The sequence below is a fragment of the Schistocerca cancellata genome, unplaced genomic scaffold (assembly GCF_023864275.1).
Source record: "Schistocerca cancellata isolate TAMUIC-IGC-003103 unplaced genomic scaffold, iqSchCanc2.1 HiC_scaffold_411, whole genome shotgun sequence".
In the NCBI taxonomy this organism is placed as follows: Eukaryota; Metazoa; Arthropoda; class Insecta; order Orthoptera; family Acrididae; genus Schistocerca; species Schistocerca cancellata.
The window spans coordinates 614,012-640,101 of NW_026046428.1; the positions used below are offsets into that span (position 1 = coordinate 614,012).

A 26,090-nucleotide genomic window follows, 5' to 3' on the forward strand; every position below is an offset into this window, starting at 1 on the left:
TACTGTAACCTCAGGCAGTGCTGCTTTCCGTCGTTAAAAAAGCTGCGGCAGCAGTTTACTCTAGCAAGTCGGGAAAGCACGCGTAGCGACACAACAGATTCCTGAGAAAGCGCAAACTGTCTATCTCTAATATGTGAGACTTACCAAGATTCCTGGGATGATGGTTGCAACGAGCTTCGGTAGCGCAGTAGGTAGCGCGTAAGTCTCATAATCTTAAGGTCGTGAGTTCGATCCTCACCCGGGGCATTTAATTTGCTGTACATCACGGCTGAATTAACGGCGTTGCTATTGCTAGCGAACGAACTTAATTGTCGTTTGTTATCCACAAGGAGTCCACGCCTCAGCGTCACAATGTTTACTTCCAATTATGGCAAGGTACAACTTTGATCATTCTCCTCCCCTGTTATGAGTGAAATATGATGCAAACAGCAATGAATAGACAGTTTCGAGCTGTGCGCCATGCCAGTCTGCACGCGCAAAAATGCTCGCAAACAGATAACAACACTGAGTCCGGATTGAGCACGAAATACGAGAAGAGAGGGAGTAAATCTCACGTTTCTCGAGCAAATCCGGTGTGGTCTAGTGGCTAGGATACCTGGCTTTCACCCAGGAGGCCCGGGTTCGATTCCCGGTACCGGAAGGGAAGTTTTTGCGCACACGACCCTCCATCGTTTGGCCTTCCAACCTTCGTTTGTCGCCCACCTTCCGGAGCTTCAACCGAACGTAATCGGGGGAAGCAGGCACAGGATGCAATTACTGTCAGCACCGGGATAAAGGGAGAAGAGGCACTGGTCCGCTGTTGGGGTGCTACCAGCGTCAGTGGGAAGTCGGTGAAGTCGCCAGTTGCGCCAGAAGGCAGCAATTACCGTAGTACGCCTACACACGCGTTCCAGTTATTCACATTGCATGCAGTCGCTCCATGCACAACAAGCGTGAGCCCGGATAGCTCAGTCGGTAGAGCATTAGGCTTTTAACCTAAGGGTCCAGGGTTCGAATCCCTGTTCGGGCGAAGATTTTAACGCTTCCGTAATGGCTCGTCTCGTAGCGCTGGTAGCCCTGCCGTAATCAGTGCACCGAGTTCGTTTCCTGTCAACATTCTGCGCAGACCGGTTGCATTTTTCACGATTCGAGGGAAGCTTTAGCTACGAGCAGTCGTGGCCGAGTGGTTAAGGCGTCTGACTAGAAATCAGATTCCCTCTGGGAGCGTAGGTTCGAGTCCTACCGACTGCGTCGGTTTTTTTTTATTTTTTGTTTCAGAAGAGAGAGCAGAAAATTTCGCAGTTTGCCTGTCGTTTTGGTACCTCGCTACACCTCACCTCTCACAGTCGTTTATAGCGCCTGTCCTTTTGATAAGGGCGAATTCCAAGCGTCAGCTTTCGCGTCAGCCGAGCAAAGTCGGGACAAGTCGGGACATACTACAGCATGGCCTGCGTGGAGCGACGACGGAAAGAAAACGTTAATTCAACAGCACGTGGCTCACATACTCATACGCATAGATTTGCGCCCGTTGCGGTGGCCGGGAATCGAACGCGGCTCAACTGCTCGGAAGGCAACTATGCTCACCATTACACTACCACCGCACAGCCGCTGCTCGCAACGCCGCGCTGTGTCGGCTTCCCGCCCGCCGGCAGTGGCCCACGGTGATAGTAGCTGTAGGCGCTTTACGAGGTAGGAGGGTGCATTCGGGCAGCGCCTCCACGCACGCTGCGTCTTTGGGCAAGGCTCGTCGCCGCGGCCGCAACGTTACTCACGCAATAGTGACGAGCGGTCGCTTTGAGGCAGTGTAGTGGGGGACTCCGCGTGTGTAGCACTTTTTTCGGTTGTATCCGACGTCGCTGGGTGGCAATCCCACTTTCCCTGCAGACAGCTGCTCGGGAATATGCTCGGGAAGCACGGACGTCATCGGACGTCCGCCCCCAACAAATGCAACTAACAAAATGAGAACAACAACTAAAAAAGTGGTAGGTTGTTCGACTACCACGCGGGCGGCCCGGCTTCGATTCCCGGCCGATGCATCGTTTTGCTGTTCTCGCTATAGTGCTGCCGCGCCGATTGCTCGCTTGAGGTGCGCCAGCCTCAGGAATGTATAGCAGGATTCGCTGTGAGAAGAACCAAACATGCAGCACGCAAGAGACCCTACTTGGACGGCCGCGTGCTGTTACTGAACTCCAGCGTCGGCCTGGCCCTACAGGCCGCTGTGTTCAGGTGCCGCAAGGGCGATGTACTGTAACCTCAGGCAGTGCTGCTTTCCGTCGTTAAAAAAGCTGCGGCAGCAGTTTACTCTAGCAAGTCGGGAAAGCACGCGTAGCGACACAACAGATTCCTGAGAAAGCGCAAACTGTCTATCTCTAATATGTGAGACTTACCAAGATTCCTGGGATGATGGTTGCAACGAGCTTCGGTAGCGCAGTAGGTAGCGCGTAAGTCTCATAATCTTAAGGTCGTGAGTTCGATCCTCACCCGGGGCATTTAATTTGCTGTACATCACGGCTGAATTAACGGCGTTGCTATTGCTAGCGAACGAACTTAATTGTCGTTTGTTATCCACAAGGAGTCCACGCCTCAGCGTCACAATGTTTACTTCCAATTATGGCAAGGTACAACTTTGATCATTCTCCTCCCCTGTTATGAGTGAAATATGATGCAAACAGCAATGAATAGACAGTTTCGAGCTGTGCGCCATGCCAGTCTGCACGCGCAAAAATGCTCGCAAACAGATAACAACACTGAGTCCGGATTGAGCACGAAATACGAGAAGAGAGGGAGTAAATCTCACGTTTCTCGAGCAAATCCGGTGTGGTCTAGTGGCTAGGATACCTGGCTTTCACCCAGGAGGCCCGGGTTCGATTCCCGGTACCGGAAGGGAAGTTTTTGCGCACACGACCCTCCATCGTTTGGCCTTCCAACCTTCGTTTGTCGCCCACCTTCCGGAGCTTCAACCGAACGTAATCGGGGGAAGCAGGCACAGGATGCAATTACTGTCAGCACCGGGATAAAGGGAGAAGAGGCACTGGTCCGCTGTTGGGGTGCTACCAGCGTCAGTGGGAAGTCGGTGAAGTCGCCAGTTGCGCCAGAAGCCAGCAATTACCGTAGTACGCCTACACACGCGTTCCAGTTATTCACATTGCTTGCAGTCGCTCCATGCACAACAAGCGTGAGCCCGGATAGCTCAGTCGGTAGAGCATTAGGCTTTTAACCTAAGGGTCCAGGGTTCGAATCCCTGTTCGGGCGAAGATTTTAACGCTTCCGTAATGACTCGTCTCGTAGCGCTGGTAGCCCTGCCGTAATCAGTGCACCGAGTTCATTTCCTGTCAACATTCTGCGCAGACCGGTTGCATTTTTCACGATTCGAGGGAAGCTTTAGCTACGAGCAGTCGTGGCCGAGTGGTTAAGGCGTCTGACTAGAAATCAGATTCCCTCTGGGAGCGTAGGTTCGAGTCCTACCGACTGCGTCGGTTTTTTTTATTTTTTGTTTCAGAAGAGAGAGCAGAAAATTTCGCAGTTTGCCTGTCGTTTTGGTACCTCGCTACACCTCACCTCTCACAGTCGTTTATAGCGCCTGTCCTTTTGATAAGGGCGAATTCCAAGCGTCAGCTTTCGCGTCAGCCGAGCAAAGTCGGGACAAGTCGGGACATACTACAGCATGGCCTGCGTGGAGCGACGACGGAAAGAAAACGTTAATTCAACAGCACGTGGCTCACATACTCATACGCATAGATTTGCGCCCGTTGCGGTGGCCGGGAATCGAACGCGGCTCAACTGCTCGGAAGGCAACTATGCTCACCATTACACTACCACCGCACAGCCGCTGCTCGCAACGCCGCGCTGTGTCGGCTTCCCGCCCGCCGGCAGTGGCCCACGGTGATAGTAGCTGTAGGCGCTTTACGAGGTAGGAGGGTGCATTCGGGCAGCGCCTCCACGCACGCTGCGTCTTTGGGCAAGGCTCGTCGCCGCGGCCGCAACGTTACTCACGCAATAGTGACGAGCGGTCGCTTTGAGGCAGTGTAGTGGGGGACTCCGCGTGTGTAGCACTTTTTTCGGTTGTATCCGACGTCGCTGGGTGGCAATCCCACTTTCCCTGCAGACAGCTGCTCGGGAATATGCTCGGGAAGCACGGACGTCATCGGACGTCCGCCCCCAACAAATGCAACTAACAAAATGAGAACAACAACTAAAAAAGTGGTAGGTTGTTCGACTACCACGCGGGCGGCCCGGCTTCGATTCCCGGCCGATGCATCGTTTTGCTGTTCTCGCTATAGTGCTGCCGCGCCGATTGCTCGCTTGAGGTGCGCCAGCCTCAGGAATGTATAGCAGGATTCGCTGTGAGAAGAACCAAACATGCAGCACGCAAGAGACCCTACTTGGACGGCCGCGTGCTGTTACTGAACTCCAGCGTCGGCCTGGCCCTACAGGCCGCTGTGTTCAGGTGCCGCAAGGGCGATGTACTGTAACCTCAGGCAGTGCTGCTTTCCGTCGTTAAAAAAGCTGCGGCAGCAGTTTACTCTAGCAAGTCGGGAAAGCACGCGTAGCGACACAACAGATTCCTGAGAAAGCGCAAACTGTCTATCTCTAATATGTGAGACTTACCTAGATTCCTGGGATGATGGTTGCAACGAGCCTCGGTAGCGCAGTAGGTAGCCCGTAAGTCTCATAATCTTAAGGTCGTGAGTTCGATCCTCACCCGGGGCATTTAATTTGCTGTACATCACGGCTGAATTAACGGCGTTGCTATTGCTAGCGAACGAACTTAATTGTCGTTTGTTATCCACAAGGAGTCCACGCCTCAGCGTCACAATGTTTACTTCCAATTATGGCAAGGTACAACTTTGATCATTCTCCTCCCCTGTTATGAGTGAAATATGATGCAAACAGCAATGAATAGACAGTTTCGAGCTGTGCGCCATGCCAGTCTGCACGCGCAAAAATGCTCGCAAACAGATAACAACACTGAGTCCGGATTGAGCACGAAATACGAGAAGAGAGGGAGTAAATCTCACGTTTCTCGAGCAAATCCGGTGTGGTCTAGTGGCTAGGATACCTGGCTTTCACCCAGGAGGCCCGGGTTCGATTCCCGGTACCGGAAGGGAAGTTTTTGCGCACACGACCCTCCATCGTTTGGCCTTCCAACCTTCGTTTGTCGCCCACCTTCCGGAGCTTCAACCGAACGTAATCGGGGGAAGCAGGCACAGGATGCAATTACTGTCAGCACCGGGATAAAGGGAGAAGAGGCACTGGTCCGCTGTTGGGGTGCTACCAGCGTCAGTGGGAAGTCGGTGAAGTCGCCAGTTGCGCCAGAAGCCAGCAATTACCGTAGTACGCCTACACACGCGTTCCAGTTATTCACATTGCTTGCAGTCGCTCCATGCACAACAAGCGTGAGCCCGGATAGCTCAGTCGGTAGAGCATTAGGCTTTTAACCTAAGGGTCCAGGGTTCGAATCCCTGTTCGGGCGAAGATTTTAACGCTTCCGTAATGACTCGTCTCGTAGCGCTGGTAGCCCTGCCGTAATCAGTGCACCGAGTTCATTTCCTGTCAACATTCTGCGCAGACCGGTTGCATTTTTCACGATTCGAGGGAAGCTTTAGCTACGAGCAGTCGTCGCCGAGTGGTTAAGGCGTCTGACTAGAAATCAGATTCCCTCTGGGAGCGTAGGTTCGAGTCCTACCGACTGCGTCGGTTTTTTTTATTTTTTGTTTCAGAAGAGAGAGCAGAAAATTTCGCAGTTTGCCTGTCGTTTTGGTACCTCGCTACACCTCACCTCTCACAGTCGTTTATAGCGCCTGTCCTTTTGATAAGGGCGAATTCCAAGCGTCAGCTTTCGCGTCAGCCGAGCAAAGTCGGGACAAGTCGGGACATACTACAGCATGGCCTGCGTGGAGCGACGACGGAAAGAAAACGTTAATTCAACAGCACGTGGCTCACATACTCATACGCATAGATTTGCGCCCGTTGCGGTGGCCGGGAATCGAACGCGGCTCAACTGCTCGGAAGGCAACTATGCTCACCATTACACTACCACCGCACAGCCGCTGCTCGCAACGCCGCGCTGTGTCGGCTTCCCGCCCGCCGGCAGTGGCCCACGGTGATAGTAGCTGTAGGCGCTTTACGAGGTAGGAGGGTGCATTCGGGCAGCGCCTCCACGCACGCTGCGTCTTTGGGCAAGGCTCGTCGCCGCGGCCGCAACGTTACTCACGCAATAGTGACGAGCGGTCGCTTTGAGGCAGTGTAGTGGGGGACTCCGCGTGTGTAGCACTTTTTTCGGTTGTATCCGACGTCGCTGGGTGGCAATCCCACTTTCCCTGCAGACAGCTGCTCGGGAATATGCTCGGGAAGCACGGACGTCATCGGACGTCCGCCCCCAACAAATGCAACTAACAAAATGAGAACAACAACTAAAAAAGTGGTAGGTTGTTCGACTACCACGCGGGCGGCCCGGCTTCGATTCCCGGCCGATGCATCGTTTTGCTGTTCTCGCTATAGTGCTGCCGCGCCGATTGCTCGCTTGAGGTGCGCCAGCCTCAGGAATGTATAGCAGGATTCGCTGTGAGAAGAACCAAACATGCAGCACGCAAGAGACCCTACTTGGACGGCCGCGTGCTGTTACTGAACTCCAGCGTCGGCCTGGCCCTACAGGCCGCTGTGTTCAGGTGCCGCAAGGGCGATGTACTGTAACCTCAGGCAGTGCTGCTTTCCGTCGTTAAAAAAGCTGCGGCAGCAGTTTACTCTAGCAAGTCGGGAAAGCACGCGTAGCGACACAACAGATTCCTGAGAAAGCGCAAACTGTCTATCTCTAATATGTGAGACTTACCTAGATTCCTGGGATGATGGTTGCAACGAGCCTCGGTAGCGCAGTAGGTAGCGCGTAAGTCTCATAATCTTAAGGTCGTGAGTTCGATCCTCACCCGGGGCATTTAATTTGCTGTACATCACGGCTGAATTAACGGCGTTGCTATTGCTAGCGAACGAACTTAATTGTCGTTTGTTATCCACAAGGAGTCCACGCCTCAGCGTCACAATGTTTACTTCCAATTATGGCAAGGTACAACTTTGATCATTCTCCTCCCCTGTTATGAGTGAAATATGATGCAAACAGCAATGAATAGACAGTTTCGAGCTGTGCGCCATGCCAGTCTGCACGCGCAAAAATGCTCGCAAACAGATAACAACACTGAGTCCGGATTGAGCACGAAATACGAGAAGAGAGGGAGTAAATCTCACGTTTCTCGAGCAAATCCGGTGTGGTCTAGTGGCTAGGATACCTGGCTTTCACCCAGGAGGCCCGGGTTCGATTCCCGGTACCGGAAGGGAAGTTTTTGCGCACACGACCCTCCATCGTTTGGCCTTCCAACCTTCGTTTGTCGCCCACCTTCCGGAGCTTCAACCGAACGTAATCGGGGGAAGCAGGCACAGGATGCAATTACTGTCAGCACCGGGATAAAGGGAGAAGAGGCACTGGTCCGCTGTTGGGGTGCTACCAGCGTCAGTGGGAAGTCGGTGAAGTCGCCAGTTGCGCCAGAAGCCAGCAATTACCGTAGTACGCCTACACACGCGTTCCAGTTATTCACATTGCTTGCAGTCGCTCCATGCACAACAAGCGTGAGCCCGGATAGCTCAGTCGGTAGAGCATTAGGCTTTTAACCTAAGGGTCCAGGGTTCGAATCCCTGTTCGGGCGAAGATTTTAACGCTTCCGTAATGACTCGTCTCGTAGCGCTGGTAGCCCTGCCGTAATCAGTGCACCGAGTTCATTTCCTGTCAACATTCTGCGCAGACCGGTTGCATTTTTCACGATTCGAGGGAAGCTTTAGCTACGAGCAGTCGTCGCCGAGTGGTTAAGGCGTCTGACTAGAAATCAGATTCCCTCTGGGAGCGTAGGTTCGAGTCCTACCGACTGCGTCGGTTTTTTTTATTTTTTGTTTCAGAAGAGAGAGCAGAAAATTTCGCAGTTTGCCTGTCGTTTTGGTACCTCGCTACACCTCACCTCTCACAGTCGTTTATAGCGCCTGTCCTTTTGATAAGGGCGAATTCCAAGCGTCAGCTTTCGCGTCAGCCGAGCAAAGTCGGGACAAGTCGGGACATACTACAGCATGGCCTGCGTGGAGCGACGACGGAAAGAAAACGTTAATTCAACAGCACGTGGCTCACATACTCATACGCATAGATTTGCGCCCGTTGCGGTGGCCGGGAATCGAACGCGGCTCAACTGCTCGGAAGGCAACTATGCTCACCATTACACTACCACCGCACAGCCGCTGCTCGCAACGCCGCGCTGTGTCGGCTTCCCGCCCGCCGGCAGTGGCCCACGGTGATAGTAGCTGTAGGCGCTTTACGAGGTAGGAGGGTGCATTCGGGCAGCGCCTCCACGCACGCTGCGTCTTTGGGCAAGGCTCGTCGCCGCGGCCGCAACGTTACTCACGCAATAGTGACGAGCGGTCGCTTTGAGGCAGTGTAGTGGGGGACTCCGCGTGTGTAGCACTTTTTTCGGTTGTATCCGACGTCGCTGGGTGGCAATCCCACTTTCCCTGCAGACAGCTGCTCGGGAATATGCTCGGGAAGCACGGACGTCATCGGACGTCCGCCCCCAACAAATGCAACTAACAAAATGAGAACAACAACTAAAAAAGTGGTAGGTTGTTCGACTACCACGCGGGCGGCCCGGCTTCGATTCCCGGCCGATGCATCGTTTTGCTGTTCTCGCTATAGTGCTGCCGCGCCGATTGCTCGCTTGAGGTGCGCCAGCCTCAGGAATGTATAGCAGGATTCGCTGTGAGAAGAACCAAACATGCAGCACGCAAGAGACCCTACTTGGACGGCCGCGTGCTGTTACTGAACTCCAGCGTCGGCCTGGCCCTACAGGCCGCTGTGTTCAGGTGCCGCAAGGGCGATGTACTGTAACCTCAGGCAGTGCTGCTTTCCGTCGTTAAAAAAGCTGCGGCAGCAGTTTACTCTAGCAAGTCGGGAAAGCACGCGTAGCGACACAACAGATTCCTGAGAAAGCGCAAACTGTCTATCTCTAATATGTGAGACTTACCAAGATTCCTGGGATGATGGTTGCAACGAGCCTCGGTAGCGCAGTAGGTAGCGCGTAAGTCTCATAATCTTAAGGTCGTGAGTTCGATCCTCACCCGGGGCATTTAATTTGCTGTACATCACGGCTGAATTAACGGCGTTGCTATTGCTAGCGAACGAACTTAATTGTCGTTTGTTATCCACAAGGAGTCCACGCCTCAGCGTCACAATGTTTACTTCCAATTATGGCAAGGTACAACTTTGATCATTCTCCTCCCCTGTTATGAGTGAAATATGATGCAAACAGCAATGAATAGACAGTTTCGAGCTGTGCGCCATGCCAGTCTGCACGCGCAAAAATGCTCGCAAACAGATAACAACACTGAGTCCGGATTGAGCACGAAATACGAGAAGAGAGGGAGTAAATCTCACGTTTCTCGAGCAAATCCGGTGTGGTCTAGTGGCTAGGATACCTGGCTTTCACCCAGGAGGCCCGGGTTCGATTCCCGGTACCGGAAGGGAAGTTTTTGCGCACACGACCCTCCATCGTTTGGCCTTCCAACCTTCGTTTGTCGCCCACCTTCCGGAGCTTCAACCGAACGTAATCGGGGGAAGCAGGCACAGGATGCAATTACTGTCAGCACCGGGATAAAGGGAGAAGAGGCACTGGTCCGCTGTTGGGGTGCTACCAGCGTCAGTGGGAAGTCGGTGAAGTCGCCAGTTGCGCCAGAAGCCAGCAATTACCGTAGTACGCCTACACACGCGTTCCAGTTATTCACATTGCTTGCAGTCGCTCCATGCACAACAAGCGTGAGCCCGGATAGCTCAGTCGGTAGAGCATTAGGCTTTTAACCTAAGGGTCCAGGGTTCGAATCCCTGTTCGGGCGAAGATTTTAACGCTTCCGTAATGACTCGTCTCGTAGCGCTGGTAGCCCTGCCGTAATCAGTGCACCGAGTTCATTTCCTGTCAACATTCTGCGCAGACCGGTTGCATTTTTCACGATTCGAGGGAAGCTTTAGCTACGAGCAGTCGTCGCCGAGTGGTTAAGGCGTCTGACTAGAAATCAGATTCCCTCTGGGAGCGTAGGTTCGAGTCCTACCGACTGCGTCGGTTTTTTTTATTTTTTGTTTCAGAAGAGAGAGCAGAAAATTTCGCAGTTTGCCTGTCGTTTTGGTACCTCGCTACACCTCACCTCTCACAGTCGTTTATAGCGCCTGTCCTTTTGATAAGGGCGAATTCCAAGCGTCAGCTTTCGCGTCAGCCGAGCAAAGTCGGGACAAGTCGGGACATACTACAGCATGGCCTGCGTGGAGCGACGACGGAAAGAAAACGTTAATTCAACAGCACGTGGCTCACATACTCATACGCATAGATTTGCGCCCGTTGCGGTGGCCGGGAATCGAACGCGGCTCAACTGCTCGGAAGGCAACTATGCTCACCATTACACTACCACCGCACAGCCGCTGCTCGCAACGCCGCGCTGTGTCGGCTTCCCGCCCGCCGGCAGTGGCCCACGGTGATAGTAGCTGTAGGCGCTTTACGAGGTAGGAGGGTGCATTCGGGCAGCGCCTCCACGCACGCTGCGTCTTTGGGCAAGGCTCGTCGCCGCGGCCGCAACGTTACTCACGCAATAGTGACGAGCGGTCGCTTTGAGGCAGTGTAGTGGGGGACTCCGCGTGTGTAGCACTTTTTTCGGTTGTATCCGACGTCGCTGGGTGGCAATCCCACTTTCCCTGCAGACAGCTGCTCGGGAATATGCTCGGGAAGCACGGACGTCATCGGACGTCCGCCCCCAACAAATGCAACTAACAAAATGAGAACAACAACTAAAAAAGTGGTAGGTTGTTCGACTACCACGCGGGCGGCCCGGCTTCGATTCCCGGCCGATGCATCGTTTTGCTGTTCTCGCTATAGTGCTGCCGCGCCGATTGCTCGCTTGAGGTGCGCCAGCCTCAGGAATGTATAGCAGGATTCGCTGTGAGAAGAACCAAACATGCAGCACGCAAGAGACCCTACTTGGACGGCCGCGTGCTGTTACTGAACTCCAGCGTCGGCCTGGCCCTACAGGCCGCTGTGTTCAGGTGCCGCAAGGGCGATGTACTGTAACCTCAGGCAGTGCTGCTTTCCGTCGTTAAAAAAGCTGCGGCAGCAGTTTACTCTAGCAAGTCGGGAAAGCACGCGTAGCGACACAACAGATTCCTGAGAAAGCGCAAACTGTCTATCTCTAATATGTGAGACTTACCAAGATTCCTGGGATGATGGTTGCAACGAGCCTCGGTAGCGCAGTAGGTAGCGCGTAAGTCTCATAATCTTAAGGTCGTGAGTTCGATCCTCACCCGGGGCATTTAATTTGCTGTACATCACGGCTGAATTAACGGCGTTGCTATTGCTAGCGAACGAACTTAATTGTCGTTTGTTATCCACAAGGAGTCCACGCCTCAGCGTCACAATGTTTACTTCCAATTATGGCAAGGTACAACTTTGATCATTCTCCTCCCCTGTTATGAGTGAAATATGATGCAAACAGCAATGAATAGACAGTTTCGAGCTGTGCGCCATGCCAGTCTGCACGCGCAAAAATGCTCGCAAACAGATAACAACACTGAGTCCGGATTGAGCACGAAATACGAGAAGAGAGGGAGTAAATCTCACGTTTCTCGAGCAAATCCGGTGTGGTCTAGTGGCTAGGATACCTGGCTTTCACCCAGGAGGCCCGGGTTCGATTCCCGGTACCGGAAGGGAAGTTTTTGCGCACACGACCCTCCATCGTTTGGCCTTCCAACCTTCGTTTGTCGCCCACCTTCGGGAGCTTCAACCGAACGTAATCGGGGGAAGCAGGCACAGGATGCAATTACTGTCAGCACCGGGATAAAGGGAGAAGAGGCACTGGTCCGCTGTTGGGGTGCTACCAGCGTCAGTGGGAAGTCGGTGAAGTCGCCAGTTGCGCCAGAAGCCAGCAATTACCGTAGTACGCCTACACACGCGTTCCAGTTATTCACATTGCTTGCAGTCGCTCCATGCACAACAAGCGTGAGCCCGGATAGCTCAGTCGGTAGAGCATTAGGCTTTTAACCTAAGGGTCCAGGGTTCGAATCCCTGTTCGGGCGAAGATTTTAACGCTTCCGTAATGACTCGTCTCGTAGCGCTGGTAGCCCTGCCGTAATCAGTGCACCGAGTTCATTTCCTGTCAACATTCTGCGCAGACCGGTTGCATTTTTCACGATTCGAGGGAAGCTTTAGCTACGAGCAGTCGTCGCCGAGTGGTTAAGGCGTCTGACTAGAAATCAGATTCCCTCTGGGAGCGTAGGTTCGAGTCCTACCGACTGCGTCGGTTTTTTTTATTTTTTGTTTCAGAAGAGAGAGCAGAAAATTTCGCAGTTTGCCTGTCGTTTTGGTACCTCGCTACACCTCACCTCTCACAGTCGTTTATAGCGCCTGTCCTTTTGATAAGGGCGAATTCCAAGCGTCAGCTTTCGCGTCAGCCGAGCAAAGTCGGGACAAGTCGGGACATACTACAGCATGGCCTGCGTGGAGCGACGACGGAAAGAAAACGTTAATTCAACAGCACGTGGCTCACATACTCATACGCATAGATTTGCGCCCGTTGCGGTGGCCGGGAATCGAACGCGGCTCAACTGCTCGGAAGGCAACTATGCTCACCATTACACTACCACCGCACAGCCGCTGCTCGCAACGCCGCGCTGTGTCGGCTTCCCGCCCGCCGGCAGTGGCCCACGGTGATAGTAGCTGTAGGCGCTTTACGAGGTAGGAGGGTGCATTCGGGCAGCGCCTCCACGCACGCTGCGTCTTTGGGCAAGGCTCGTCGCCGCGGCCGCAACGTTACTCACGCAATAGTGACGAGCGGTCGCTTTGAGGCAGTGTAGTGGGGGACTCCGCGTGTGTAGCACTTTTTTCGGTTGTATCCGACGTCGCTGGGTGGCAATCCCACTTTCCCTGCAGACAGCTGCTCGGGAATATGCTCGGGAAGCACGGACGTCATCGGACGTCCGCCCCCAACAAATGCAACTAACAAAATGAGAACAACAACTAAAAAAGTGGTAGGTTGTTCGACTACCACGCGGGCGGCCCGGCTTCGATTCCCGGCCGATGCATCGTTTTGCTGTTCTCGCTATAGTGCTGCCGCGCCGATTGCTCGCTTGAGGTGCGCCAGCCTCAGGAATGTATAGCAGGATTCGCTGTGAGAAGAACCAAACATGCAGCACGCAAGAGACCCTACTTGGACGGCCGCGTGCTGTTACTGAACTCCAGCGTCGGCCTGGCCCTACAGGCCGCTGTGTTCAGGTGCCGCAAGGGCGATGTACTGTAACCTCAGGCAGTGCTGCTTTCCGTCGTTAAAAAAGCTGCGGCAGCAGTTTACTCTAGCAAGTCGGGAAAGCACGCGTAGCGACACAACAGATTCCTGAGAAAGCGCAAACTGTCTATCTCTAATATGTGAGACTTACCAAGATTCCTGGGATGATGGTTGCAACGAGCCTCGGTAGCGCAGTAGGTAGCGCGTAAGTCTCATAATCTTAAGGTCGTGAGTTCGATCCTCACCCGGGGCATTTAATTTGCTGTACATCACGGCTGAATTAACGGCGTTGCTATTGCTAGCGAACGAACTTAATTGTCGTTTGTTATCCACAAGGAGTCCACGCCTCAGCGTCACAATGTTTACTTCCAATTATGGCAAGGTACAACTTTGATCATTCTCCTCCCCTGTTATGAGTGAAATATGATGCAAACAGCAATGAATAGACAGTTTCGAGCTGTGCGCCATGCCAGTCTGCACGCGCAAAAATGCTCGCAAACAGATAACAACACTGAGTCCGGATTGAGCACGAAATACGAGAAGAGAGGGAGTAAATCTCACGTTTCTCGAGCAAATCCGGTGTGGTCTAGTGGCTAGGATACCTGGCTTTCACCCAGGAGGCCCGGGTTCGATTCCCGGTACCGGAAGGGAAGTTTTTGCGCACACGACCCTCCATCGTTTGGCCTTCCAACCTTCGTTTGTCGCCCACCTTCCGGAGCTTCAACCGAACGTAATCGGGGGAAGCAGGCACAGGATGCAATTACTGTCAGCACCGGGATAAAGGGAGAAGAGGCACTGGTCCGCTGTTGGGGTGCTACCAGCGTCAGTGGGAAGTCGGTGAAGTCGCCAGTTGCGCCAGAAGCCAGCAATTACCGTAGTACGCCTACACACGCGTTCCAGTTATTCACATTGCATGCAGTCGCTCCATGCACAACAAGCGTGAGCCCGGATAGCTCAGTCGGTAGAGCATTAGGCTTTTAACCTAAGGGTCCAGGGTTCGAATCCCTGTTCGGGCGAAGATTTTAACGCTTCCGTAATGGCTCGTCTCGTAGCGCTGGTAGCCCTGCCGTAATCAGTGCACCGAGTTCGTTTCCTGTCAACATTCTGCGCAGACCGGTTGCATTTTTCACGATTCGAGGGAAGCTTTAGCTACGAGCAGTCGTGGCCGAGTGGTTAAGGCGTCTGACTAGAAATCAGATTCCCTCTGGGAGCGTAGGTTCGAGTCCTACCGACTGCGTCGGTTTTTTTTTATTTTTTGTTTCAGAAGAGAGAGCAGAAAATTTCGCAGTTTGCCTGTCGTTTTGGTACCTCGCTACACCTCACCTCTCACAGTCGTTTATAGCGCCTGTCCTTTTGATAAGGGCGAATTCCAAGCGTCAGCTTTCGCGTCAGCCGAGCAAAGTCGGGACAAGTCGGGACATACTACAGCATGGCCTGCGTGGAGCGACGACGGAAAGAAAACGTTAATTCAACAGCACGTGGCTCACATACTCATACGCATAGATTTGCGCCCGTTGCGGTGGCCGGGAATCGAACGCGGCTCAACTGCTCGGAAGGCAACTATGCTCACCATTACACTACCACCGCACAGCCGCTGCTCGCAACGCCGCGCTGTGTCGGCTTCCCGCCCGCCGGCAGTGGCCCACGGTGATAGTAGCTGTAGGCGCTTTACGAGGTAGGAGGGTGCATTCGGGCAGCGCCTCCACGCACGCTGCGTCTTTGGGCAAGGCTCGTCGCCGCGGCCGCAACGTTACTCACGCAATAGTGACGAGCGGTCGCTTTGAGGCAGTGTAGTGGGGGACTCCGCGTGTGTAGCACTTTTTTCGGTTGTATCCGACGTCGCTGGGTGGCAATCCCACTTTCCCTGCAGACAGCTGCTCGGGAATATGCTCGGGAAGCACGGACGTCATCGGACGTCCGCCCCCAACAAATGCAACTAACAAAATGAGAACAACAACTAAAAAAGTGGTAGGTTGTTCGACTACCACGCGGGCGGCCCGGCTTCGATTCCCGGCCGATGCATCGTTTTGCTGTTCTCGCTATAGTGCTGCCGCGCCGATTGCTCGCTTGAGGTGCGCCAGCCTCAGGAATGTATAGCAGGATTCGCTGTGAGAAGAACCAAACATGCAGCACGCAAGAGACCCTACTTGGACGGCCGCGTGCTGTTACTGAACTCCAGCGTCGGCCTGGCCCTACAGGCCGCTGTGTTCAGGTGCCGCAAGGGCGATGTACTGTAACCTCAGGCAGTGCTGCTTTCCGTCGTTAAAAAAGCTGCGGCAGCAGTTTACTCTAGCAAGTCGGGAAAGCATGCGTAGCGACACAACAGATTCCTGAGAAAGCGCAAACTGTCTATCTCTAATATGTGAGACTTACCAAGATTCCTGGGATGATGGTTGCAACGAGCTTCGGTAGCGCAGTAGGTAGCGCGTAAGTCTCATAATCTTAAGGTCGTGAGTTCGATCCTCACCCGGGGCATTTAATTTGCTGTACATCACGGCTGAATTAACGGCGTTGCTATTGCTAGCGAACGAACTTAATTGTCGTTTGTTATCCACAAGGAGTCCACGCCTCAGCGTCACAATGTTTACTTCCAATTATGGCAAGGTACAACTTTGATCATTCTCCTCCCCTGTTATGAGTGAAATATGATGCAAACAGCAATGAATAGACAGTTTCGAGCTGTGCGCCATGCCAGTCTGCACGCGCAAAAATGCTCGCAAACAGATAACAACACTGAGTCCGGATTGAGCACGAAATACGAGAAGAGAGGGAGTAAATCTCACGTTTCTCGAGCAAATCCGGTGTGGTCTAGTGGCTAGGATACCTGGCTTTCACCCAGGAGGCCCGGGTTCGATTCCCGGTACCGGAAGGGAAGTTTTTGCGCACACGACCCTCCATCGTTTGGCCTTCCAACCTTCGTTTGTCGCCCACCTTCCGGAGCTTCAACCGAACGTAATCGGGGGAAGCAGGCACAGGATGCAATTACTGTCAGCACCGGGATAAAGGGAGAAGAGGCACTGGTCCGCTGTTGGGGTGCTACCAGCGTCAGTGGGAAGTCGGTGAAGTCGCCAGTTGCGCCAGAAGCCAGCAATTACCGTAGTACGCCTACACACGCGTTCCAGTTATTCACATTGCTTGCAGTCGCTCCATGCACAACAAGCGTGAGCCCGGATAGCTCAGTCGGTAGAGCATTAGGCTTTTAACCTAAGGGTCCAGGGTTCGAATCCCTGTTCGGGCGAAGATTTTAACGCTTCCGTAATGGCTCGTCTCGTAGCGCTGGTAGCCCTGCCGTAATCAGTGCACCGAGTTCGTTTCCTGTCAACATTCTGCGCAGACCGGTTGCATTTTTCACGATTCGAGGGAAGCTTTAGCTACGAGCAGTCGTGGCCGAGTGGTTAAGGCGTCTGACTAGAAATCAGATTCCCTCTGGGAGCGTAGGTTCGAGTCCTACCGACTGCGTCGGTTTTTTTATTTTTTGTTTCAGAAGAGAGAGCAGAAAATTTCGCAGTTTGCCTGTCGTTTTGGTACCTCGCTACACCTCACCTCTCACAGTCGTTTATAGCGCCTGTCCTTTTGATAAGGGCGAATTCCAAGCGTCAGCTTTCGCGTCAGCCGAGCAAAGTCGGGGCAAGTCGGGACATACTACAGGATGGCCTGCGTGGAGCGACGACGGAAAGAAAACGTTAATTCAACAGCACGTGGCTCACATACTCATACGCATAGATTTGCGCCCGTTGCGGTGGCCGGGAATCGAACGCGGCTCAACTGCTCGGAAGGCAACTATGCTCACCATTACACTACCACCGCACAGCCGCTGCTCGCAACGCCGCGCTGTGTCGGCTTCCCGCCCGCCGGCAGTGGCCCACGGTGATAGTAGCTGTAGGCGCTTTACGAGGTAGGAGGGTGCATTCGGGCAGCGCCTCCACGCACGCTGCGTCTTTGGGCAAGGCTCGTCGCCGCGGCCGCAACGTTACTCACGCAATAGTGACGAGCGGTCGCTTTGAGGCAGTGTAGTGGGGGACTCCGCGTGTGTAGCACTTTTTTCGGTTGTATCCGACGTCGCTGGGTGGCAATCCCACTTTCCCTGCAGACAGCTGCTCGGGAATATGCTCGGGAAGCACGGACGTCATCGGACGTCCGCCCCCAACAAATGCAACTAACAAAATGAGAACAACAACTAAAAAAGTGGTAGGTTGTTCGACTACCACGCGGGCGGCCCGGCTTCGATTCCCGGCCGATGCATCGTTTTGCTGTTCTCGCTATAGTGCTGCCGCGCCGATTGCTCGCTTGAGGTGCGCCAGCCTCAGGAATGTATAGCAGGATTCGCTGTGAGAAGAACCAAACATGCAGCACGCAAGAGACCCTACTTGGACGGCCGCGTGCTGTTACTGAACTCCAGCGTCGGCCTGGCCCTACAGGCCGCTGTGTTCAGGTGCCGCAAGGGCGATGTACTGTAACCTCAGGCAGTGCTGCTTTCCGTCGTTAAAAAAGCTGCGGCAGCAGTTTACTCTAGCAAGTCGGGAAAGCACGCGTAGCGACACAACAGATTCCTGAGAAAGCGCAAACTGTCTATCTCTAATATGTGAGACTTACCAAGATTCCTGGGATGATGGTTGCAACGAGCCTCGGTAGCGCAGTAGGTAGCGCGTAAGTCTCATAATCTTAAGGTCGTGAGTTCGATCCTCACCCGGGGCATTTAATTTGCTGTACATCACGGCTGAATTAACGGCGTTGCTATTGCTAGCGAACGAACTTAATTGTCGTTTGTTATCCACAAGGAGTCCACGCCTCAGCGTCACAATGTTTACTTCCAATTATGGCAAGGTACAACTTTGATCATTCTCCTCCCCTGTTATGAGTGAAATATGATGCAAACAGCAATGAATAGACAGTTTCGAGCTGTGCGCCATGCCAGTCTGCACGCGCAAAAATGCTCGCAAACAGATAACAACACTGAGTCCGGATTGAGCACGAAATACGAGAAGAGAGGGAGTAAATCTCACGTTTCTCGAGCAAATCCGGTGTGGTCTAGTGGCTAGGATACCTGGCTTTCACCCAGGAGGCCCGGGTTCGTTTCCCGGTACCGGAAGGGAAGTTTTTGCGCACACGACCCTCCATCGTTTGGCCTTCCAACCTTCGTTTGTCGCCCACCTTCCGGAGCTTCAACCGAACGTAATCGGGGGAAGCAGGCACAGGATGCAATTACTGTCAGCACCGGGATAAAGGGAGAAGAGGCACTGGTCCGCTGTTGGGGTGCTACCAGCGTCAGTGGGAAGTCGGTGAAGTCGCCAGTTGCGCCAGAAGCCAGCAATTACCGTAGTACGCCTACACACGCGTTCCAGTTATTCACATTGCTTGCAGTCGCTCCATGCACAACAAGCGTGAGCCCGGATAGCTCAGTCGGTAGAGCATTAGGCTTTTAACCTAAGGGTCCAGGGTTCGAATCCCTGTTCGGGCGAAGATTTTAACGCTTCCGTAATGGCTCGTCTCGTAGCGCTGGTAGCCCTGCCGTAATCAGTGCACCGAGTTCGTTTCCTGTCAACATTCTGCGCAGACCGGTTGCATTTTTCACGATTCGAGGGAAGCTTTAGCTACGAGCAGTCGTGGCCGAGTGGTTAAGGCGTCTGACTAGAAATCAGATTCCCTCTGGGAGCGTAGGTTCGAGTCCTACCGACTGCGTCGGTTTTTTTTATTTTTTGTTTCAGAAGAGAGAGCAGAAAATTTCGCAGTTTGCCTGTCGTTTTGGTACCTCGCTACACCTCACCTCTCACAGTCGTTTATAGCGCCTGTCCTTTTGATAAGGGCGAATTCCAAGCGTCAGCTTTCGCGTCAGCCGAGCAAAGTCGGGACAAGTCGGGACATACTACAGCATGGCCTGCGTGGAGCGACGACGGAAAGAAAACGTTAATTCAACAGCACGTGGCTCACATACTCATACGCATAGATTTGCGCCCGTTGCGGTGGCCGGGAATCGAACGCGGCTCAACTGCTCGGAAGGCAACTATGCTCACCATTACACTACCACCGCACAGCCGCTGCTCGCAACGCCGCGCTGTGTCGGCTTCCCGCCCGCCGGCAGTGGCCCACGGTGATAGTAGCTGTAGGCGCTTTACGAGGTAGGAGGGTGCATTCGGGCAGCGCCTCCACGCACGCTGCGTCTTTGGGCAAGGCTCGTCGCCGCGGCCGCAACGTTACTCACGCAATAGTGACGAGCGGTCGCTTTGAGGCAGTGTAGTGGGGGACTCCGCGTGTGTAGCACTTTTTTCGGTTGTATCCGACGTCGCTGGGTGGCAATCCCACTTTCCCTGCAGACAGCTGCTCGGGAATATGCTCGGGAAGCACGGACGTCATCGGACGTCCGCCCCCAACAAATGCAACTAACAAAATGAGAACAACAACTAAAAAAGTGGTAGGTTGTTCGACTACCACGCGGGCGGCCCGGCTTCGATTCCCGGCCGATGCATCGTTTTGCTGTTCTCGCTATAGTGCTGCCGCGCCGATTGCTCGCTTGAGGTGCGCCAGCCTCAGGAATGTATAGCAGGATTCGCTGTGAGAAGAACCAAACATGCAGCACGCAAGAGACCCTACTTGGACGGCCGCGTGCTGTTACTGAACTCCAGCGTCGGCCTGGCCCTACAGGCCGCTGTGTTCAGGTGCCGCAAGGGCGATGTACTGTAACCTCAGGCAGTGCTGCTTTCCGTCGTTAAAAAAGCTGCGGCAGCAGTTTACTCTAGCAAGTCGGGAAAGCACGCGTAGCGACACAACAGATTCCTGAGAAAGCGCAAACTGTCTATCTCTAATATGTGAGACTTACCAAGATTCCTGGGATGATGGTTGCAACGAGCCTCGGTAGCGCAGTAGGTAGCGCGTAAGTCTCATAATCTTAAGGTCGTGAGTTCGATCCTCACCCGGGGCATTTAATTTGCTGTACATCACGGCTGAATTAACGGCGTTGCTATTGCTAGCGAACGAACTTAATTGTCGTTTGTTATCCACAAGGAGTCCACGCCTCAGCGTCACAATGTTTACTTCCAATTATGGCAAGGTACAACTTTGATCATTCTCCTCCCCTGTTATGAGTGAAATATGATGCAAACAGCAATGAATAGACAGTTTCGAGCTGTGCGCCATGCCAGTCTGCACGCGCAAAAATGCTCGCAAACAGATAACAACACTGAGTCCGGATTGAGCACGAAATACGAGAAGAGAGGGAGTAAATCTCACGTTTCTCGAGCAAATCCGGTGTGGTCTAGTGGCTAGGATACCTGGCTTTCACCCAGGAGGCCCGGGTTCGATTCCCGGTACCGGAAGGGAAGTTTTTGCGCACACGACCCTCCATCGTTTGGCCTTCCAACCTTCGTTTGTCGCCTACCTTCCGGAGCTTCAACCGAACGTAATCGGGGGAAGCAGGCACAGGATGCAATTACTGTCAGCACCGGGATAAAGGGAGAAGAGGCACTGGTCCGCTGTTGGGGTGCTACCAGCGTCAGTGGGAAGTCGGTGAAGTCGCCAGTTGCGCCAGAAGCCAGCAATTACCGTAGTACGCCTACACACGCGTTCCAGTTATTCACATTGCTTGCAGTCGCTCCATGCACAACAAGCGTGAGCCCGGATAGCTCAGTCGGTAGAGCATTAGGCTTTTAACCTAAGGGTCCAGGGTTCGAATCCCTGTTCGGGCGAAGATTTTAACGCTTCCGTAATGGCTCGTCTCGTAGCGCTGGTAGCCCTGCCGTAATCAGTGCACCGAGTTCGTTTCCTGTCAACATTCTGCGCAGACCGGTTGCATTTTTCACGATTCGAGGGAAGCTTTAGCTACGAGCAGTCGTCGCCGAGTGGTTAAGGCGTCTGACTAGAAATCAGATTCCTTCTGGGAGCGTAGGTTCGAGTCCTACCGACTGTGTCGGTTTTTTTTATTTTTTGTTTCAGAAGAGAGAGCAGAAAATTTCGCAGTTTGCCTGTCGTTTTGGTACCTCGCTACACCTCACCTCTCACAGTCGTTTATAGCGCCTGTCCTTTTGATAAGGGCGAATTCCAAGCGTCAGCTTTCGCGTCAGCCGAGCAAAGTCGGGACAAGTCGGGACATACTACAGCATGGCCTGCGTGGAGCGACGACGGAAAGAAAACGTTAATTCAACAGCACGTGGCTCACATACTCATACGCATAGATTTGCGCCCGTTGCGGTGGCCGGGAATCGAACGCGGCTCAACTGCTCGGAAGGCAACTATGCTCACCATTACACTACCACCGCACAGCCGCTGCTCGCAACGCCGCGCTGTGTCGGCTTCCCGCCCGCCGGCAGTGGCCCACGGTGATAGTAGCTGTAGGCGCTTTACGAGGTAGGAGGGTGCATTCGGGCAGCGCCTCCACGCACGCTGCGTCTTTGGGCAAGGCTCGTCGCCGCGGCCGCAACGTTACTCACGCAATAGTGACGAGCGGTCGCTTTGAGGCAGTGTAGTGGGGGACTCCGCGTGTGTAGCACTTTTTTCGGTTGTATCCGACGTCGCTGGGTGGCAATCCCACTTTCCCTGCAGACAGCTGCTCGGGAATATGCTCGGGAAGCACGGACGTCATCGGACGTCCGCCCCCAACAAATGCAACTAACAAAATGAGAACAACAACTAAAAAAGTGGTAGGTTGTTCGACTACCACGCGGGCGGCCCGGCTTCGATTCCCGGCCGATGCATCGTTTTGCTGTTCTCGCTATAGTGCTGCCGCGCCGATTGCTCGCTTGAGGTGCGCCAGCCTCAGGAATGTATAGCAGGATTCGCTGTGAGAAGAACCAAACATGCAGCACGCAAGAGACCCTACTTGGACGGCCGCGTGCTGTTACTGAACTCCAGCGTCGGCCTGGCCCTACAGGCCGCTGTGTTCAGGTGCCGCAAGGGCGATGTACTGTAACCTCAGGCAGTGCTGCTTTCCGTCGTTAAAAAAGCTGCGGCAGCAGTTTACTCTAGCAAGTCGGGAAAGCACGCGTAGCGACACAACAGATTCCTGAGAAAGCGCAAACTGTCTATCTCTAATATGTGAGACTTACCAAGATTCCTGGGATGATGGTTGCAACGAGCCTCGGTAGCGCAGTAGGTAGCGCGTAAGTCTCATAATCTTAAGGTCGTGAGTTCGATCCTCACCCGGGGCATTTAATTTGCTGTACATCACGGCTGAATTAACGGCGTTGCTATTGCTAGCGAACGAACTTAATTGTCGTTTGTTATCCACAAGGAGTCCACGCCTCAGCGTCACAATGTTTACTTCCAATTATGGCAAGGTACAACTTTGATCATTCTCCTCCCCTGTTATGAGTGAAATATGATGCAAACAGCAATGAATAGACAGTTTCGAGCTGTGCGCCATGCCAGTCTGCACGCGCAAAAATGCTCGCAAACAGATAACAACACTGAGTCCGGATTGAGCACGAAATACGAGAAGAGAGGGAGTAAATCTCACGTTTCTCGAGCAAATCCGGTGTGGTCTAGTGGCTAGGATACCTGGCTTTCACCCAGGAGGCCCGGGTTCGATTCCCGGTACCGGAAGGGAAGTTTTTGCGCACACGACCCTCCATCGTTTGGCCTTCCAACCTTCGTTTGTCGCCCACCTTCCGGAGCTTCAACCGAACGTAATCGGGGGAAGCAGGCACAGGATGCAATTACTGTCAGCACCGGGATAAAGGGAGAAGAGGCACTGGTCCGCTGTTGGGGTGCTACCAGCGTCAGTGGGAAGTCGGTGAAGTCGCCAGTTGCGCCAGAAGCCAGCAATTACCGTAGTACGCCTACACACGCGTTCCAGTTATTCACATTGCTTGCAGTCGCTCCATGCACAACAAGCGTGAGCCCGGATAGCTCAGTCGGTAGAGCATTAGGCTTTTAACCTAAGGGTCCAGGGTTCGAATCCCTGTTCGGGCGAAGATTTTAACGCTTCCGTAATGGCTCGTCTCGTAGCGCTGGTAGCCCTGCCGTAATCAGTGCACCGAGTTCGTTTCCTGTCAACATTCTGCGCAGACCGGTTGCATTTTTCACGATTCGAGGGAAGCTTTAGCTACGAGCAGTCGTGGCCGAGTGGTTAAGGCGTCTGACTAGAAATCAGATTCCCTCTGGGAGCGTAGGTTCGAGTCCTACCGACTGCGTCGGTTTTTTTTATTTTTTGTTTCAGAAGAGAGAGCAGAAAATTTCGCAGTTTGCCTGTCGTTTTGGTACCTCGCTACACCTCACCTCTCACAGTCGTTTATAGCGCCTGTCCTTTTGATAAGGGCGAATTCCAAGCGTCAGCTTTCGCGTCAGCCGAGCAAAGTCGGGACAAGTCGGGACATACTACAGCATGGCCTGCGTGGAGCGACGACGGAAAGAAAACGTTAATTCAACAGCACGTGGCTCACATACTCATACGCATAGATTTGCGCCCGTTGCGGTGGCCGGGAATCGAACGCGGCTCAACTGCTCGGAAGGCAACTATGCTCACCATTACACTACCACCGCACAGCCGCTGCTCGCAACGCCGCGCTGTGTCGGCTTCCCGCCCGCCGGCAGTGGCCCACGGTGATAGTAGCTGTAGGCGCTTTACGAGGTAGGAGGGTGCATTCGGGCAGCGCCTCCACGCACGCTGCGTCTTTGGGCAAGGCTCGTCGCCGCGGCCGCAACGTTACTCACGCAATAGTGACGAGCGGTCGCTTTGAGGCAGTGTAGTGGGGGACTCCGCGTGTGTAGCACTTTTTTCGGTTGTATCCGACGTCGCTGGGTGGCAATCCCACTTTCCCTGCAGACAGCTGCTCGGGAATATGCTCGGGAAGCACGGACGTCATCGGACGTCCGCCCCCAACAAATGCAACTAACAAAATGAGAACAACAACTAAAAAAGTGGTAGGTTGTTCGACTACCACGCGGGCGGCCCGGCTTCGATTCCCGGCCGATGCATCGTTTTGCTGTTCTCGCTATAGTGCTGCCGCGCCGATTGCTCGCTTGAGGTGCGCCAGCCTCAGGAATGTATAGCAGGATTCGCTGTGAGAAGAACCAAACATGCAGCACGCAAGAGACCCTACTTGGACGGCCGCGTGCTGTTACTGAACTCCAGCGTCGGCCTGGCCCTACAGGCCGCTGTGTTCAGGTGCCGCAAGGGCGATGTACTGTAACCTCAGGCAGTGCTGCTTTCCGTCGTTAAAAAAGCTGCGGCAGCAGTTTACTCTAGCAAGTCGGGAAAGCACGCGTAGCGACACAACAGATTCCTGAGAAAGCGCAAACTGTCTATCTCTAATATGTGAGACTTACCAAGATTCCTGGGATGATGGTTGCAACGAGCCTCGGTAGCGCAGTAGGTAGCGCGTAAGTCTCATAATCTTAAGGTCGTGAGTTCGATCCTCACCCGGGGCATTTAATTTGCTGTACATCACGGCTGAATTAACGGCGTTGCTATTGCTAGCGAACGAACTTAATTGTCGTTTGTTATCCACAAGGAGTCCACGCCTCAGCGTCACAATGTTTACTTCCAATTATGGCAAGGTACAACTTTGATCATTCTCCTCCCCTGTTATGAGTGAAATATGATGCAAACAGCAATGAATAGACAGTTTCGAGCTGTGCGCCATGCCAGTCTGCACGCGCAAAAATGCTCGCAAACAGATAACAACACTGAGTCCGGATTGAGCACGAAATACGAGAAGAGAGGGAGTAAATCTCACGTTTCTCGAGCAAATCCGGTGTGGTCTAGTGGCTAGGATACCTGGCTTTCACCCAGGAGGCCCGGGTTCGATTCCCGGTACCGGAAGGGAAGTTTTTGCGCACACGACCCTCCATCGTTTGGCCTTCCAACCTTCGTTTGTCGCCCACCTTCCGGAGCTTCAACCGAACGTAATCGGGGGAAGCAGGCACAGGATGCAATTACTGTCAGCACCGGGATAAAGGGAGAAGAGGCACTGGTCCGCTGTTGGGGTGCTACCAGCGTCAGTGGGAAGTCGGTGAAGTCGCCAGTTGCGCCAGAAGCCAGCAATTACCGTAGTACGCCTACACACGCGTTCCAGTTATTCACATTGCTTGCAGTCGCTCCATGCACAACAAGCGTGAGCCCGGATAGCTCAGTCGGTAGAGCATTAGGCTTTTAACCTAAGGGTCCAGGGTTCGAATCCCTGTTCGGGCGAAGATTTTAACGCTTCCGTAATGGCTCGTCTCGTAGCGCTGGTAGCCCTGCCGTAATCAGTGCACCGAGTTCGTTTCCTGTCAACATTCTGCGCAGACCGGTTGCATTTTTCACGATTCGAGGGAAGCTTTAGCTACGAGCAGTCGTGGCCGAGTGGTTAAGGCGTCTGACTAGAAATCAGATTCCCTCTGGGAGCGTAGGTTCGAGTCCTACCGACTGTGTCGGTTTTTTTTATTTTTTGTTTCAGAAGAGAGAGCAGAAAATTTCGCAGTTTGCCTGTCGTTTTGGTACCTCGCTACACCTCACCTCTCACAGTCGTTTATAGCGCCTGTCCTTTTGATAAGGGCGAATTCCAAGCGTCAGCTTTCGCGTCAGCCGAGCAAAGTCGGGACAAGTCGGGACATACTACAGCATGGCCTGCGTGGAGCGACGACGGAAAGAAAACGTTAATTCAACAGCACGTGGCTCACATACTCATACGCATAGATTTGCGCCCGTTGCGGTGGCCGGGAATCGAACGCGGCTCAACTGCTCGGAAGGCAACTATGCTCACCATTACACTACCACCGCACAGCCGCTGCTCGCAACGCCGCGCTGTGTCGGCTTCCCGCCCGCCGGCAGTGGCCCACGGTGATAGTAGCTGTAGGCG

General features: G+C 53.6%; 60 non-coding genes across 60 annotated transcripts; 48 read left to right on the plus strand and 12 right to left on the minus strand.

Moving 5' to 3' along the window:
* The first annotated feature begins 173 nt into the window (after positions 1-173).
* Trnam-cau (transfer RNA methionine (anticodon CAU)) lies at positions 174-246 on the plus strand. Its single transcript has one exon. It is a non-coding gene; the product is annotated as a tRNA-Met (tRNA).
* Positions 247-568: 322 nt separating this feature from the next.
* Positions 569-640, plus strand: Trnae-uuc (transfer RNA glutamic acid (anticodon UUC)). Its single transcript has one exon. It is a non-coding gene; the product is annotated as a tRNA-Glu (tRNA).
* A 296-nt stretch (positions 641-936) lies between these two features.
* Trnak-uuu (transfer RNA lysine (anticodon UUU)) lies at positions 937-1,009 on the plus strand. The gene has a single exon. It is a non-coding gene; the product is annotated as a tRNA-Lys (tRNA).
* Positions 1,010-1,148: 139 nt separating this feature from the next.
* On the plus strand, positions 1,149-1,230 carry Trnas-aga (transfer RNA serine (anticodon AGA)). Its single transcript has one exon. It is a non-coding gene; the product is annotated as a tRNA-Ser (tRNA).
* A 278-nt stretch (positions 1,231-1,508) lies between these two features.
* Positions 1,509-1,580, minus strand: Trnag-ucc (transfer RNA glycine (anticodon UCC)). The gene has a single exon. It is a non-coding gene; the product is annotated as a tRNA-Gly (tRNA).
* An 815-nt stretch (positions 1,581-2,395) lies between these two features.
* Trnam-cau (transfer RNA methionine (anticodon CAU)) lies at positions 2,396-2,468 on the plus strand. Its single transcript has one exon. It is a non-coding gene; the product is annotated as a tRNA-Met (tRNA).
* Positions 2,469-2,790: 322 nt separating this feature from the next.
* On the plus strand, positions 2,791-2,862 carry Trnae-uuc (transfer RNA glutamic acid (anticodon UUC)). Its single transcript has one exon. It is a non-coding gene; the product is annotated as a tRNA-Glu (tRNA).
* Positions 2,863-3,158: 296 nt separating this feature from the next.
* Trnak-uuu (transfer RNA lysine (anticodon UUU)) lies at positions 3,159-3,231 on the plus strand. The gene has a single exon. It is a non-coding gene; the product is annotated as a tRNA-Lys (tRNA).
* A 139-nt stretch (positions 3,232-3,370) lies between these two features.
* On the plus strand, positions 3,371-3,452 carry Trnas-aga (transfer RNA serine (anticodon AGA)). The gene has a single exon. It is a non-coding gene; the product is annotated as a tRNA-Ser (tRNA).
* Positions 3,453-3,729: 277 nt separating this feature from the next.
* Positions 3,730-3,801, minus strand: Trnag-ucc (transfer RNA glycine (anticodon UCC)). Its single transcript has one exon. It is a non-coding gene; the product is annotated as a tRNA-Gly (tRNA).
* Positions 3,802-4,616: 815 nt separating this feature from the next.
* Positions 4,617-4,689, plus strand: Trnam-cau (transfer RNA methionine (anticodon CAU)). Its single transcript has one exon. It is a non-coding gene; the product is annotated as a tRNA-Met (tRNA).
* A 322-nt stretch (positions 4,690-5,011) lies between these two features.
* Positions 5,012-5,083, plus strand: Trnae-uuc (transfer RNA glutamic acid (anticodon UUC)). Its single transcript has one exon. It is a non-coding gene; the product is annotated as a tRNA-Glu (tRNA).
* Positions 5,084-5,379: 296 nt separating this feature from the next.
* Trnak-uuu (transfer RNA lysine (anticodon UUU)) lies at positions 5,380-5,452 on the plus strand. Its single transcript has one exon. It is a non-coding gene; the product is annotated as a tRNA-Lys (tRNA).
* A 139-nt stretch (positions 5,453-5,591) lies between these two features.
* Positions 5,592-5,673, plus strand: Trnas-aga (transfer RNA serine (anticodon AGA)). The gene has a single exon. It is a non-coding gene; the product is annotated as a tRNA-Ser (tRNA).
* A 277-nt stretch (positions 5,674-5,950) lies between these two features.
* Trnag-ucc (transfer RNA glycine (anticodon UCC)) lies at positions 5,951-6,022 on the minus strand. Its single transcript has one exon. It is a non-coding gene; the product is annotated as a tRNA-Gly (tRNA).
* Positions 6,023-6,837: 815 nt separating this feature from the next.
* On the plus strand, positions 6,838-6,910 carry Trnam-cau (transfer RNA methionine (anticodon CAU)). The gene has a single exon. It is a non-coding gene; the product is annotated as a tRNA-Met (tRNA).
* Positions 6,911-7,232: 322 nt separating this feature from the next.
* Trnae-uuc (transfer RNA glutamic acid (anticodon UUC)) lies at positions 7,233-7,304 on the plus strand. The gene has a single exon. It is a non-coding gene; the product is annotated as a tRNA-Glu (tRNA).
* A 296-nt stretch (positions 7,305-7,600) lies between these two features.
* Trnak-uuu (transfer RNA lysine (anticodon UUU)) lies at positions 7,601-7,673 on the plus strand. Its single transcript has one exon. It is a non-coding gene; the product is annotated as a tRNA-Lys (tRNA).
* A 139-nt stretch (positions 7,674-7,812) lies between these two features.
* Trnas-aga (transfer RNA serine (anticodon AGA)) lies at positions 7,813-7,894 on the plus strand. Its single transcript has one exon. It is a non-coding gene; the product is annotated as a tRNA-Ser (tRNA).
* Positions 7,895-8,171: 277 nt separating this feature from the next.
* On the minus strand, positions 8,172-8,243 carry Trnag-ucc (transfer RNA glycine (anticodon UCC)). Its single transcript has one exon. It is a non-coding gene; the product is annotated as a tRNA-Gly (tRNA).
* Positions 8,244-9,058: 815 nt separating this feature from the next.
* Trnam-cau (transfer RNA methionine (anticodon CAU)) lies at positions 9,059-9,131 on the plus strand. The gene has a single exon. It is a non-coding gene; the product is annotated as a tRNA-Met (tRNA).
* Positions 9,132-9,453: 322 nt separating this feature from the next.
* Trnae-uuc (transfer RNA glutamic acid (anticodon UUC)) lies at positions 9,454-9,525 on the plus strand. Its single transcript has one exon. It is a non-coding gene; the product is annotated as a tRNA-Glu (tRNA).
* Positions 9,526-9,821: 296 nt separating this feature from the next.
* Trnak-uuu (transfer RNA lysine (anticodon UUU)) lies at positions 9,822-9,894 on the plus strand. The gene has a single exon. It is a non-coding gene; the product is annotated as a tRNA-Lys (tRNA).
* Positions 9,895-10,033: 139 nt separating this feature from the next.
* Positions 10,034-10,115, plus strand: Trnas-aga (transfer RNA serine (anticodon AGA)). Its single transcript has one exon. It is a non-coding gene; the product is annotated as a tRNA-Ser (tRNA).
* Positions 10,116-10,392: 277 nt separating this feature from the next.
* Trnag-ucc (transfer RNA glycine (anticodon UCC)) lies at positions 10,393-10,464 on the minus strand. Its single transcript has one exon. It is a non-coding gene; the product is annotated as a tRNA-Gly (tRNA).
* An 815-nt stretch (positions 10,465-11,279) lies between these two features.
* Trnam-cau (transfer RNA methionine (anticodon CAU)) lies at positions 11,280-11,352 on the plus strand. Its single transcript has one exon. It is a non-coding gene; the product is annotated as a tRNA-Met (tRNA).
* Positions 11,353-11,674: 322 nt separating this feature from the next.
* On the plus strand, positions 11,675-11,746 carry Trnae-uuc (transfer RNA glutamic acid (anticodon UUC)). The gene has a single exon. It is a non-coding gene; the product is annotated as a tRNA-Glu (tRNA).
* A 296-nt stretch (positions 11,747-12,042) lies between these two features.
* On the plus strand, positions 12,043-12,115 carry Trnak-uuu (transfer RNA lysine (anticodon UUU)). The gene has a single exon. It is a non-coding gene; the product is annotated as a tRNA-Lys (tRNA).
* A 139-nt stretch (positions 12,116-12,254) lies between these two features.
* Trnas-aga (transfer RNA serine (anticodon AGA)) lies at positions 12,255-12,336 on the plus strand. Its single transcript has one exon. It is a non-coding gene; the product is annotated as a tRNA-Ser (tRNA).
* Positions 12,337-12,613: 277 nt separating this feature from the next.
* On the minus strand, positions 12,614-12,685 carry Trnag-ucc (transfer RNA glycine (anticodon UCC)). Its single transcript has one exon. It is a non-coding gene; the product is annotated as a tRNA-Gly (tRNA).
* Positions 12,686-13,500: 815 nt separating this feature from the next.
* On the plus strand, positions 13,501-13,573 carry Trnam-cau (transfer RNA methionine (anticodon CAU)). The gene has a single exon. It is a non-coding gene; the product is annotated as a tRNA-Met (tRNA).
* A 322-nt stretch (positions 13,574-13,895) lies between these two features.
* On the plus strand, positions 13,896-13,967 carry Trnae-uuc (transfer RNA glutamic acid (anticodon UUC)). The gene has a single exon. It is a non-coding gene; the product is annotated as a tRNA-Glu (tRNA).
* A 296-nt stretch (positions 13,968-14,263) lies between these two features.
* Positions 14,264-14,336, plus strand: Trnak-uuu (transfer RNA lysine (anticodon UUU)). Its single transcript has one exon. It is a non-coding gene; the product is annotated as a tRNA-Lys (tRNA).
* A 139-nt stretch (positions 14,337-14,475) lies between these two features.
* On the plus strand, positions 14,476-14,557 carry Trnas-aga (transfer RNA serine (anticodon AGA)). The gene has a single exon. It is a non-coding gene; the product is annotated as a tRNA-Ser (tRNA).
* A 278-nt stretch (positions 14,558-14,835) lies between these two features.
* Positions 14,836-14,907, minus strand: Trnag-ucc (transfer RNA glycine (anticodon UCC)). Its single transcript has one exon. It is a non-coding gene; the product is annotated as a tRNA-Gly (tRNA).
* Positions 14,908-15,722: 815 nt separating this feature from the next.
* Trnam-cau (transfer RNA methionine (anticodon CAU)) lies at positions 15,723-15,795 on the plus strand. Its single transcript has one exon. It is a non-coding gene; the product is annotated as a tRNA-Met (tRNA).
* A 322-nt stretch (positions 15,796-16,117) lies between these two features.
* On the plus strand, positions 16,118-16,189 carry Trnae-uuc (transfer RNA glutamic acid (anticodon UUC)). The gene has a single exon. It is a non-coding gene; the product is annotated as a tRNA-Glu (tRNA).
* Positions 16,190-16,485: 296 nt separating this feature from the next.
* Positions 16,486-16,558, plus strand: Trnak-uuu (transfer RNA lysine (anticodon UUU)). Its single transcript has one exon. It is a non-coding gene; the product is annotated as a tRNA-Lys (tRNA).
* Positions 16,559-16,697: 139 nt separating this feature from the next.
* Trnas-aga (transfer RNA serine (anticodon AGA)) lies at positions 16,698-16,779 on the plus strand. The gene has a single exon. It is a non-coding gene; the product is annotated as a tRNA-Ser (tRNA).
* A 276-nt stretch (positions 16,780-17,055) lies between these two features.
* Positions 17,056-17,127, minus strand: Trnag-ucc (transfer RNA glycine (anticodon UCC)). The gene has a single exon. It is a non-coding gene; the product is annotated as a tRNA-Gly (tRNA).
* Positions 17,128-17,942: 815 nt separating this feature from the next.
* Positions 17,943-18,015, plus strand: Trnam-cau (transfer RNA methionine (anticodon CAU)). Its single transcript has one exon. It is a non-coding gene; the product is annotated as a tRNA-Met (tRNA).
* A 322-nt stretch (positions 18,016-18,337) lies between these two features.
* Positions 18,338-18,409, plus strand: Trnae-uuc (transfer RNA glutamic acid (anticodon UUC)). Its single transcript has one exon. It is a non-coding gene; the product is annotated as a tRNA-Glu (tRNA).
* A 296-nt stretch (positions 18,410-18,705) lies between these two features.
* Trnak-uuu (transfer RNA lysine (anticodon UUU)) lies at positions 18,706-18,778 on the plus strand. The gene has a single exon. It is a non-coding gene; the product is annotated as a tRNA-Lys (tRNA).
* Positions 18,779-18,917: 139 nt separating this feature from the next.
* On the plus strand, positions 18,918-18,999 carry Trnas-aga (transfer RNA serine (anticodon AGA)). The gene has a single exon. It is a non-coding gene; the product is annotated as a tRNA-Ser (tRNA).
* Positions 19,000-19,276: 277 nt separating this feature from the next.
* Positions 19,277-19,348, minus strand: Trnag-ucc (transfer RNA glycine (anticodon UCC)). Its single transcript has one exon. It is a non-coding gene; the product is annotated as a tRNA-Gly (tRNA).
* An 815-nt stretch (positions 19,349-20,163) lies between these two features.
* Trnam-cau (transfer RNA methionine (anticodon CAU)) lies at positions 20,164-20,236 on the plus strand. The gene has a single exon. It is a non-coding gene; the product is annotated as a tRNA-Met (tRNA).
* A 322-nt stretch (positions 20,237-20,558) lies between these two features.
* Positions 20,559-20,630, plus strand: Trnae-uuc (transfer RNA glutamic acid (anticodon UUC)). The gene has a single exon. It is a non-coding gene; the product is annotated as a tRNA-Glu (tRNA).
* A 296-nt stretch (positions 20,631-20,926) lies between these two features.
* On the plus strand, positions 20,927-20,999 carry Trnak-uuu (transfer RNA lysine (anticodon UUU)). The gene has a single exon. It is a non-coding gene; the product is annotated as a tRNA-Lys (tRNA).
* A 139-nt stretch (positions 21,000-21,138) lies between these two features.
* Positions 21,139-21,220, plus strand: Trnas-aga (transfer RNA serine (anticodon AGA)). Its single transcript has one exon. It is a non-coding gene; the product is annotated as a tRNA-Ser (tRNA).
* Positions 21,221-21,497: 277 nt separating this feature from the next.
* Positions 21,498-21,569, minus strand: Trnag-ucc (transfer RNA glycine (anticodon UCC)). The gene has a single exon. It is a non-coding gene; the product is annotated as a tRNA-Gly (tRNA).
* An 815-nt stretch (positions 21,570-22,384) lies between these two features.
* Positions 22,385-22,457, plus strand: Trnam-cau (transfer RNA methionine (anticodon CAU)). The gene has a single exon. It is a non-coding gene; the product is annotated as a tRNA-Met (tRNA).
* Positions 22,458-22,779: 322 nt separating this feature from the next.
* Positions 22,780-22,851, plus strand: Trnae-uuc (transfer RNA glutamic acid (anticodon UUC)). The gene has a single exon. It is a non-coding gene; the product is annotated as a tRNA-Glu (tRNA).
* Positions 22,852-23,147: 296 nt separating this feature from the next.
* Trnak-uuu (transfer RNA lysine (anticodon UUU)) lies at positions 23,148-23,220 on the plus strand. Its single transcript has one exon. It is a non-coding gene; the product is annotated as a tRNA-Lys (tRNA).
* Positions 23,221-23,359: 139 nt separating this feature from the next.
* Positions 23,360-23,441, plus strand: Trnas-aga (transfer RNA serine (anticodon AGA)). Its single transcript has one exon. It is a non-coding gene; the product is annotated as a tRNA-Ser (tRNA).
* Positions 23,442-23,718: 277 nt separating this feature from the next.
* Positions 23,719-23,790, minus strand: Trnag-ucc (transfer RNA glycine (anticodon UCC)). Its single transcript has one exon. It is a non-coding gene; the product is annotated as a tRNA-Gly (tRNA).
* Positions 23,791-24,605: 815 nt separating this feature from the next.
* On the plus strand, positions 24,606-24,678 carry Trnam-cau (transfer RNA methionine (anticodon CAU)). The gene has a single exon. It is a non-coding gene; the product is annotated as a tRNA-Met (tRNA).
* Positions 24,679-25,000: 322 nt separating this feature from the next.
* On the plus strand, positions 25,001-25,072 carry Trnae-uuc (transfer RNA glutamic acid (anticodon UUC)). The gene has a single exon. It is a non-coding gene; the product is annotated as a tRNA-Glu (tRNA).
* A 296-nt stretch (positions 25,073-25,368) lies between these two features.
* Trnak-uuu (transfer RNA lysine (anticodon UUU)) lies at positions 25,369-25,441 on the plus strand. The gene has a single exon. It is a non-coding gene; the product is annotated as a tRNA-Lys (tRNA).
* Positions 25,442-25,580: 139 nt separating this feature from the next.
* Trnas-aga (transfer RNA serine (anticodon AGA)) lies at positions 25,581-25,662 on the plus strand. The gene has a single exon. It is a non-coding gene; the product is annotated as a tRNA-Ser (tRNA).
* A 277-nt stretch (positions 25,663-25,939) lies between these two features.
* Positions 25,940-26,011, minus strand: Trnag-ucc (transfer RNA glycine (anticodon UCC)). Its single transcript has one exon. It is a non-coding gene; the product is annotated as a tRNA-Gly (tRNA).
* Between the last annotated feature and the right edge of the window lie 79 nt (positions 26,012-26,090).